The sequence below is a fragment of the Polypterus senegalus genome, chromosome 1 (genome assembly GCF_016835505.1).
Source record: "Polypterus senegalus isolate Bchr_013 chromosome 1, ASM1683550v1, whole genome shotgun sequence".
NCBI classification, from domain to species: Eukaryota; Metazoa; Chordata; class Cladistia; order Polypteriformes; family Polypteridae; genus Polypterus; species Polypterus senegalus.
The window spans coordinates 256,992,489-257,003,362 of NC_053154.1; the positions used below are offsets into that span (position 1 = coordinate 256,992,489).

Below are 10,874 nucleotides of genomic sequence, written 5' to 3' on the forward strand. Positions count from 1 at the left end.
AAGGTCAAACAAGCAACGAACAATCAAGCAAATCAAACCAATAGAAATGAGGCACTAGTTCCAAAAAACATCTTTGTGTGCAAGAACATGCATGTGCATTAGATGCATGTGTGGCAAAAAGTGACACTTTTAGTGTGTTCTTTGCAAATATATTTTTTGCAGTAGAAGCAGAGTATGTTTGTCTTTCTGTCTTTATTGCTAGGGCAGACCTGACACCTCTTTCTTTTAGAATCAGGAGGCCTCAGTGGGGTTGTGGCTGTGGCTGTGTAGGTTGAGGATGCTGGCACTGATGCTCTTTATGTTGCTGATGGTGTGGAAGGAGTGCTACGTGAGCTCTGCAGCTGTCTGACCAAGGCTGCAGCAGCTGGGTCCCGGGGCACCCGTTCCCTTCGCTCAATGTGTGCCTTGACAAGGGAACTTCCTAAATCCTCAAGAAACATTCTCCACTTGTTTTTTTCTGGTTGAGTTCCACCCTAGGTGAATGTGGGTCCACAACACAAATGCATTGTATGCAGACACATCTAGAATGTTATAAAACACAACCATTGGCCATCTCCTGGTCATTCTCTGGCAAGTGTAGGTGGCAGTCAGCTTCTCCAGGTTGTCTACTCCACCTTTGTTTTTATTATAGTCCAAGATAATTATGGGCTTTTTGTCACTTGCTGATGACACAGCTGCGTCTTTGTGAAAAGTGGACATAAGTATTACACTCCGGTGTTATTTTGGTCAATATGAAACAACCGTGGCGGTGTCTGTAAAAGCAAATTTTGAAGAAAGGGGAGCCCTGTCCTTCACCTGCAAAATTTCGGCAGGCAGCTCAGGTTTATTTTTTTTTACTGTGCCCACCATGGTAAGTTTCCACCTGAGAAGTTCTTGTCCAAGGTCATAGCTGGTAAAGAAATTGTCACATGTGATATTGTGACCCCGCAGTCTAGTAGTCATATCGAGGACTACACGTTTTCCTTGATTTTTCTCAGGAATGCAACTTGCATGTTTGCCTGTGTAAATCTGCAGATTCCTTGCATAGCTGGTTTTTGCATCACAGGCTGCCCAAATTTTTAAGCATGTACTGCCGGAAAGGGCATTTTCCATGGAAAGGGACAAAACGTTCATCTACTGTTACCTCTGGCCCTGGGTTGAACGTCAGTGGAAGGAGCTGCACCCACCTTTCCCAGACATCCCTGATGGGAGCAAGCTTGTCAGATTTTTCTCTAGTTTCTCTGTTGTCAAATCTAAGGACTCTTGATATCATTCGAAATGACTGAAGTGACACTGTTGCCCGGAAAATATTTCTGCCTGTCGACGCATCCCAGAGACTATCAATGGCCTCATTGCTGGATTTGTAAACACCAGCAAGAAGAAGAACACCAATATTAGCATCCAGGTATTCCTCATCAATGTCATTCCACATGTCGCCATGAACCTTTTTTCCTTCAAGGTTTGTCATAGCAATCATGACTTTCTTTAGTGACAATGGCATAAACAAATCAAAACATGTCTTGATGTCACTTACTCTCATCACAGCAAACCTTGTGATTCCAGGGGTCATTTTGATGACATTTGCAGCAGCTGCCCTGCCATGTAAGTCAGGAGGTACTGAGCTCCAACAGATGTTACCACTTTTGGATTTGAACATTTCAGCAGGAGTGAGTGCAGCTTCAGCATCGGTGACCTCCTCATCAGACTCATCGGATGTGTCTGTGCCTTCTGGTAGATATTCTACAATGTCTTCCTCCTCGGAAACCTGCTCATCTGTATCACTATGCTGTTCTGTGTCCTCTGCCTCATTTTCAGAAAAGATATGATCCAGAGCTTGGCTTACTGTAAATCTTCTTCTCATTTTTCACTGCTGCAAACAGGAGATGTGTACTCTGCAAGTCACCAACGCTAAACTAAATTTGTCTTATGCAAGCCTTACATGTCTGAACTTGTCTGTCTTTGTTTGTTTGTTTTGTTTGTTCAGGTAAGGAGACACAGAGGCAAAGAGAGAAGCTCCTCAAAGTGTGTTTATGATTTTTGTTTTGACCCTAACTATTGTTTTATAACCTTAAATTATAACTGGGTCAAAACTGACCCTACCAACACAAAGGTAATAAGCATTTTATAATTTAGTACAATTGGGTTTTTTTTGCTTTATTTTAATTAAATACAGATTCCTGACAAAGTCAAAAAGCCTTGATACAATAAACAAAATTAGGTAGTAGTTTTATGCATTCTAAAAGTAAAACGGGTCGGTGCTGACCCTAACACAAGAGGAAGGTTTTAAACGGTTAAGTAAGAAACTATCCAAAATCAAGTCAGGCATATGAATTAATACAGACAGTGGTAACGTAATTAAATTAACTTGCACAATACTGCAGACAGCAAAGGAAATCAAATAAATGCACATTTTTAAGACAATGTGGAACAATATTCTTATTGTGACAAGAGATAAGTTTGCACAAATACACAATTTATTTCTTATTTTTCAAACAACTTAATTATGAACTGAGTTCATAATTATTTTTTGTAATAACTGAAACACAATACCACTGACTTGCAGTCGGGCTTTCAACCATGTACGATTTTCTGCGACTGCCATAGACTGGCACCAAGATCGCTATTTCAGACTATAAACTGTGAAACATCATTTTGGTTTTCTATAATTTTTTTGCAATTGATTTCACTTTTTGGTGAGGTTGGAGTTTTGTGGGCCTCAGGGCCATGAAACGTATCTATTAATGAAAACTATTTCATAGAAAAGACATTCTTGTTAGTAACGGTCAGTTAATCAGAGACATGTAGCTGTATTCTTCCTTAAATGTTTGTATATAAAAAAATAAGAGAAGAATAAAAAAGATACAGGTGATACTCAAACCACAATGCAGCTGACTTGCAGCCAGACATGATACCATCGGTGCAATTATACAACAGCTATAAACCAGCACTAAGATTAACCTTTCCAATGTAAAATATCACTGCAGATTTTCCTGATTTTTTTTTCCATGATTGCAGTAGGGTTGGATTTTTCTGGGCTTCAAGGCCATTAAATTAATTTATTAGCCAATATAGGTTTCTGCAGTTTGTCTTGAAATAGCGAATAATTTCTTGTCAGCCATTCAATAAGTCAATTAGGGACATGTAGCATGTATATACATATATATATGTATTGTGGCGGATGCCTCTTTGTCACTAGATCTGGGGGAGCAGCCATGGGAGCCATGCTACGTCCCTCAGAACCTTCGTTGGCAGCCCCCCCCCGGAGCTCATCTTGGTTGGGTTCCGTGGCCTCTGCCAGGGGGAGCTGCATAGAGCTGCATGGCTTAACAAGCCCGTCTGGGCAGGAGCGCAGCCACACCCGGAAGTGCAACCAGAATTAGGTCAACGAGCACTTCCGGGTGGGCTATAAGAGGATCCTGCAACCACAACTCAGGCCGCCAGAGTCGGGAGAGGGTGGATGAAGCTACCCTGAAGGAGTGGAAAGAAGAGTGTGATTTGGGGTGATTTTTGCTTTGTATTTTGGGACTGTGTTACGCCTGTGGGGTTCACGGGGAAGACGTATACAGTATATATATAAAATGTATAGATGTATGTGCATTGTGGCAGACAGCTGGGACCCTTGCCCAGATGGGACACCCTTGTGAAGAAACAACCGGGGGAGAGAACATATTCGTGGCAATGCCAACCCCAACAACAGAGAGCAACACCTCTGGATTGCATTGGGGCTAGGGGCACTTGAACAGTCCCAGAACCCTGGTCTGCAGAACTTCCACCACATCCAGAAGTGCTGCCAGAAAAAGATCAGCGTACACCTGGAGCTCTTCTGGGTGCACTATAAAGGAGGCTGCCTCACTATTTTCAGGGAGCCAGAGTTGGGTGGAAGGTAGATGAAGCTTGCGTGGAGGAGTGGAGATAATAAAAAAGAGAAATAGAAAGAGAGAGAGAGAGAAATAGAAGAAAGAAGGGACTGAGCAGTATTAAGTGCTGTGCCATCAAGTTCATTATTTCAAACAGAGTTTCTGAATGCCCACAAGCTGGACATTTTGCAACTGTTGATTATTTAATCAATTACTGCATGCACTAAATTTCTAGTAAACTTTCTTGTCCCAAAAAACTCAGGTCCAACCTTGCCAAAGGTGAACTCCAGGCATTACACACTCTGAGCCGTCAAGATGATTACTACAGACATGGGGGTTGTGATAGACCTTTACATTGCAGTAGATTAAAAAAAACTCCCTAATACAGTTGCCTATCTTTTCCTGACACAGGATTCAATAGAAGATTACAAGTGGTAAGTTCTACAATTTTTCTTTCATAAGCAGAAAAGAATTGCCTCCCATTAACAACCACCTCAGTTTGGAAAAAACACAGATATCTCAGTTTTACCTTTTCCCCAAAATTCACAAAGTAGACAGTCATAGATGCCCTATTGTTTCTGCATGCAACTGCTCCACTACTCATATTTAAGCTTTCCTCAACAGTTCTGTTATGCAACTGGCTGAAGGTTTCCCTTCATAATTAACACATGATAACCATGCTCTCCAGTTGTTCGAGTGCTTTAGGTTTCACAATCCTGGCTGCTTTAACTTCACTACGAACATTGCCTCTCTGTATGCAGTCTTTACTCGTGATGGATGTCTCATGGCCTTCAGACAGGCATTTAACAGACATCCAGTTCATAATCCTTCCAAGAACATCCTCATCGGACTGGTATAACTGATTCTTACCCTCAACGTATGCTTTCTCTTTTGATGGCAATTTTATTTACCAGGTCAGTGAAGCTGTAATGGGTACTAGAATGAGACCTAGATCTGCCAATATCTTTGTCAGGATTTCAATGGAATAGTGTTTCTTTTCTTCCTATTTAGGCATTGTACCAAACCTGTACAAAAAATGTATCAACAATTGTGTTGGTGCTGACTCCTACTCCAGAAGCCATCTATCTCTTTTACAGTTCCTTAGACTCTGCCATCTCTGAAGTGATGTGGGTAACTTCTGTAATAAGGCACCCAGACTGAGAAACTTCTTCATTGATAGAGGATACCCTTTTCATATTATGGACAGGGCCCTTAATCAACCCAGGAGTAGATGTTGTAACACCCACTCTAACAGGAAACCCAATAATGAAACCCACATCCCCCTAGTGCTTCCTATTCCAGTCTAACACACTATCTCTCCAACAGGTCATTAAACACAACTTCCACATTTTCCACACTGGTCCTTCCATAGGAGTCTTTATTCATAGCCCTCCCTTCATCTCATTCTGTCAACCATCTAACCTATGAAAATTTCTCAAACTCAGCTCACTTTGCAGAAAGGAGACATATACATTTTAAGTTGTAAAAATGGCTGCTGTGTCACGTGAAAATATGCCCCTTGTATCTGGTTCCTCTAGTATATTCAATATTAAACAATGGGCTTCTTTTCAGTCCAAAAATCTTACTTACTGCATTTCTACTAGGAAGTGTTCAGCATTCTACATAGGTGAAACAAGAAGATGGTTAACAGACCATTTCAGAAAGCATGTTTGAGACCTTACATGGTTTATTGTATAACATTTTACATCCCTTGATCATAGCCACAGTAATCACTTTGTTTGTATTCTTGCAATGGCTTCAAAGACAATTTTCAAAAAATGAAAGGATAAGGTAAGTTAATTCTCAACTTGGGATCATATATTTGTCTATTATTTTGTATATTATCTTCTTTCTTTTCTTTTCTCATGTACTCTCTCCTTCTTTCAATTGTCCTGGCTTTGTTACTTCCTTCCCCTCCTATATATGTTATGTGCTCTTTTCTTTTCAGTTGAACACCTGTTGAAGGCTTTAAATCCAAAACACTGAGCCTTTAACCTTCTTTCCCTTTCAGCATGGAAACAATCTCTATATGATGTGGATGAGGAAAGGAGGTTGAATGTTTTCTTTTTAGTTTGATGGATTTCTTCATGCATGTTTTTTGTTTCCATTTTTGAAGCACAATGAGGTATACAGTAGGACCTTCAGGATCTTCAAATCTCATCTTGATGTTATTTTGGACAATTTAGAAAGATGAGCTTGTTTGGCTGAAAAGCCTGTTCTCTTCACAGTTGTTGTAATGCTCAGATGGTTGCAATGCAGGATTGCTTACAAAAGTGTATTTTTGACAGAATTGTGTTTGTGTTTTTTTAAATAAAATATACAGTATATATATATACATACTGTATATATAGTATAGGTATGTAGTACCACTCCAAGACAAGAGGGGATGCTGGTACTAATCATGCCAAAAAGACGCCCTGCTCATTCTGCCCCTTCCAGTCTCATGTTTATAAAGCAGAGGGTCACAGGAAGGAGACATTACTCTGTGCACAGAACACAACGCAGAACAGAGCTCCCATCTCATGACTTCTAGGAGGTTAAGAATTCCCTAAGCCTAAATCGTCTCTCTTTCTGTTTCCTTTTCATTTCAACCCATAGAGTGCTTGTTTTACTTTATCTGTTGAGTTCAATTAAATGAGGACGACAAGCTTATGCCCCAAAATTTATAAATTGGACTTATATAAAGGTATATATTGGACTTATATAAAGGTACCAACACACAAGGCTCACCAAGCCCAACACAGTCCTTTTTGTCGCCAGTCCTTCCGCCTCCACTCTTCCCCAGTCTTTGTCCTTTTCCTTCTGACTCTGGCTGTTCACTTCTGCCGATTGGCCCCTTTTTATATGGCACCTGGAAGGACCATATAAAAGGTTGAGCCCCCATGCTCATGACCCCTGGTCATGTGGGAAACCAATGGGGATGCCCTCTGTTGGTCTGGGGGAAAAACGGTCTTGCAAATATTTATCTACTAGCAAAATACCCGCACTTCACAGCAGAGAAGTAGTAAGTTCAAGAAGTTATGAAAAAGAAAAGGAAACATTTTAAAAATAATGTAACATGATTGTCAATGTAATTGTTTTGTGATTGTTATGAGTGTTGCTGTCATCAAGGATTTGATTATCATTATTTCTTTGAATCAGGTTCATATTTGGAGGATGTGTTGTGTTCAAGCTACATTCCATGTTTGTCAACCGTTGTAAAGATAACAGGTTTCATTCATTGAAGTGTTCACTATCCAAATCGGTACTCGTGAATCTAAGATGTTTAACAGGCATTCCCGGTATTAAGTTGTGGATTTGCCTGTGAATAGTTAGTGGCAGCGTGTCTATGAACTTAAATTAAACTTAAGCTTTACACCTTGCTTTCCTATTGATTTGTCTACAAAGGCTTGTTCACATTCAGAGGATTGTTCCTTTCTTACTTCATCAATAAACAGCTTGTCTTCCTCTTTATCTGAGACATCACACACTGCATGCACGAGTTTACCTTTCCCAGTCCTGCAAACTTTAGTGAAGTGGTTCAATTCGCCATATTTTTTACACTGTGTGCTTTACATTGGCTTTTTCCACTGTGTGCTTTGTTTCCGCAGTAGCTGCACTTATGAATATACTTGTATGCGTCATTCACTTCATATTCTTTTGCTGTCTACTCAATTGTGTAATGCTTTTTTTTTTCAGTGCTCTTTGGAGCTCTTGCTTGTTGTCTGCGTACTGCATTCACAGTCAGTTCATGTGAGCCACTCGGAGTACATGCATCGAAGGTTCTCAGCTGTGCTTCTGCTATCTTGTGCGATCTTGCGATGTCCACGGCTTTATTTAATATTAGCTCAGACCTGGCACTTAAAAGTTTCTGTTGCACTTTTGCTGAGTTTGTGCCAAACACTATTCTATCCCTGACCATCTCATCTTCGTTTGCATAAGCACAGTCCTTCACCAGCAATTTTAACTCCGTTACAAAGTGATCAAAAGTCTTGTTTATACCCTGCATCTTCTCATTAAACTTGTATCTCGCAAATATTGTATTCATTTTAGGCATGACAAATTGCTGCTGGCGGACGGCCTTATATGGGCAGGCACCCAATTACGTGGAAGGCGTGGGTATGGGGGACGCAATATAGGCAGGCAGCCAACAACGTGGGAGGCGTGGTGATGGGGGAAGCAACTCCGCCTCACACGGCGACCAAGCTGCAGGCTATGGCTGTATATATGTACGTAAGTAGGATTCAGTTATGACCGTTACGCATAGAATTTCGAAATGAAACCTGCTTAACTTTTGCAAGTAAGCTGTAAGGAATGAGCCTGCCAAATTTCAGCCTTCTACCTACATGGGAAGTTGGAGAATTAGTGATGAGTCAGTCAGTCCAGTCAGTCAGTGAGGGCTTTGCCTTTTATTAGTATATATATATATATATATATATACACATATACTGTATATATATATATATATATATATTCTAGTTGTGCTACTCGTCTAAGATGTCAATTTTTAGTAATTAATATATGTCTCATGTTTTTTATTTGATACATTGGCTGTCCATTTGGTCTGGTACAATAATACATATCCGATCTCTTTCACTTGTAGCAGCCTTTTCGAACTAACAACTCTTATAGTTTATTTGTTTTGTTGGTAAAATGCGGCGGTGGTCACTAATATATTGGCTTGATTTAGCAACTCAAGCCTAGTTGTGTTAGGGCTTACATTTCTCAGCATGTGTATTGATTTATTGTAATTTTAACTGATCCATTGCATAATGTGCAAAGTTACCAGTGATTAGCATAAATGCTACAGTATAAACCTCATTCATGTGTCCCAAGCAGGTGTAAGAAAGTCAGCATGCTGCTGTTGCTGGTGCATAACAACAGACAACAGAATGGTCTGATAATACCAATTTTCTTATTTTTAGACCCTTACTTGATATTTTTATTGTCATTTTTGATTTTTTCACCTTTACACTGTATGTTTTGCCTATTTTTACATTTATGTGTCTAACTCTAGCAACTGAACAGACACACAGTATCACAGACACTATTTGTCCTTTTATATGTGTATACTTGTATATTATATATATATATATCACATTTGACCATTTTTTGTAAATGGTATTTCCTACTATAAAGTAAAAAATTAACCCTTATTCCAGGCTTAATTGCTGATCTGACTGTTATTTTTATTCTACTGCTTTCTCCATTTCAGGGTCATACTGCCAGTGTTTGAAAAAGAGTAAAGAACAAGCCTTATATTACATAATGACAAAATATGAATCTCTAGTCATTATTATATTATGATGTTGAATGCCTTTTGTAAACATAACTTTGATTAAATCTTTAATGTTATGAAATTGCTACAATAGATGATACTGTGTTATTTCCAAAGCTTTCTGGGTGAAATATCTGAATTACCTTTAAGAAGCACTTTACGATATGGCATATCTTAAATAAAATAAGCAATGCATTCAAAATGTTATTTTTCCATTATTCTGTGGAATTATGTAATTATTAAACTCTAAGTGCATTGCAGGTGAGAATGGTCTTATATTAAAGAAACACAGTTGTGCAAATAATTATTAAAGCTGCTCTGTCAGTTATAAGAAACTTTATATTTAGTTTGTATTTAATAGTTATGTTAATACGAATATTTAGCTATGTGTTTAAAATTAGATATTTGTTACTTAACTGAGACACAATATAAAGCCTAATGTTTGTGTGATTGACTGGTATGCAAATTCAAGCCAGATTTTTACAAAGAGAGATCACAGGCTGCTTTGCTCAGAAATTTGACTGCACCAGCACTTTATTAGACAAGCACCCCAAGGAGGCATTTTTGGGACTCGACATACAAAGATGCTCTATACAGCAGGTTTAGTCAGTGTCAGTTTGGGAATTTATTTAGTAACTGCACATTATTCAACACTTGGCAGTGCTGGGTACCCCTGCAAGTAATATGATATAATTCCAGTAAGAACAAGCATTAGTAACAGCTTTGATAGATTATTCCTTGTTTAACCTTTTGAAAGTTACTGTAGGTGCTCTCTGCTAGTAATCAAGGAGTTAAAAATTAAAGGAAATTATATGCTCAAATTGCTTTCTTTATATACATTTTCAATTTGCTGTTAGTTTAAAAGCCTACTGTCTAGAGAAAAGACACAAAACAGTAATAAATTGACTATTAATTTTCTCACGCTCTGTTAGGTTAACCCTGTGTGTCTTACACTATGCATTCAGCTGCTAAATATGACAACGTCAGCACTTGTCAGTGCAACCAGAGAGTATGGAATCTAAAAGACGAAAAAATCCTTGCCGCACTTGTAACGCTAAACTCTAATGGTGTGTGACAAATTTTAGTAGAAGCTTTATGAATGCTAATACAAACTTGATCAACACTTCTCTGTGCCTCAGAAACATCACCTTTGATTTATATGTTATAACATTATAAGGTGCCCTACACATTCTAGAGCTAGTCCAATGAATGTGTAGAGAGAAACATTTTTTCAGGTTCTTTTAAAAATCTACTTTCCGTCTTATCTTTTCTAATGTAAACTGCTTATTTCTACTGTAATTAGAGAGCTTATAAATTGGCAAACATAAAAAGACAATCATGAGGGAAGTATACACTAGCCAGCACACTTTAACTTACTTTCTTTCCTAGCATAGACTTTATCAAATTGTTTCTCTAATATTAATCATTTTCAGTATACAAAAGAAACACACAAGATAAACTCTTACATAAACATTCATGATAGGGAGAACTGTGTGCATATTAATAATGAACCGTACGCTGTGGAACAGGAAAAAATATTTTATTTGTCATTTTTCATCAATGCAAATAAACTAAGCATCACTAAAATAAATTCAACAAACCAAGATCGTTTTTATTGAGCAGATGACATGAGAAAATGGAGAAAGAAATAAAGATACTATAGAAAGAGTAAGATGGAAATGCATTGAAGAGAGACCCCCAGAAGGTGACATCTGCTATTAACCTTATATCAGGCCATTTTGTAAATCAATGTCACTCACATTTAATAACAAGTGTAATCA

At 38.5% G+C, this 10,874-nt stretch overlaps 1 pseudogene; it reads right to left on the minus strand.

Moving 5' to 3' along the window:
* Positions 1 to 296: 296 nt before the first annotated feature.
* Positions 297 to 1,840, minus strand: LOC120514250 (annotated as a pseudogene).
* Between the last annotated feature and the right edge of the window lie 9,034 nt (positions 1,841 to 10,874).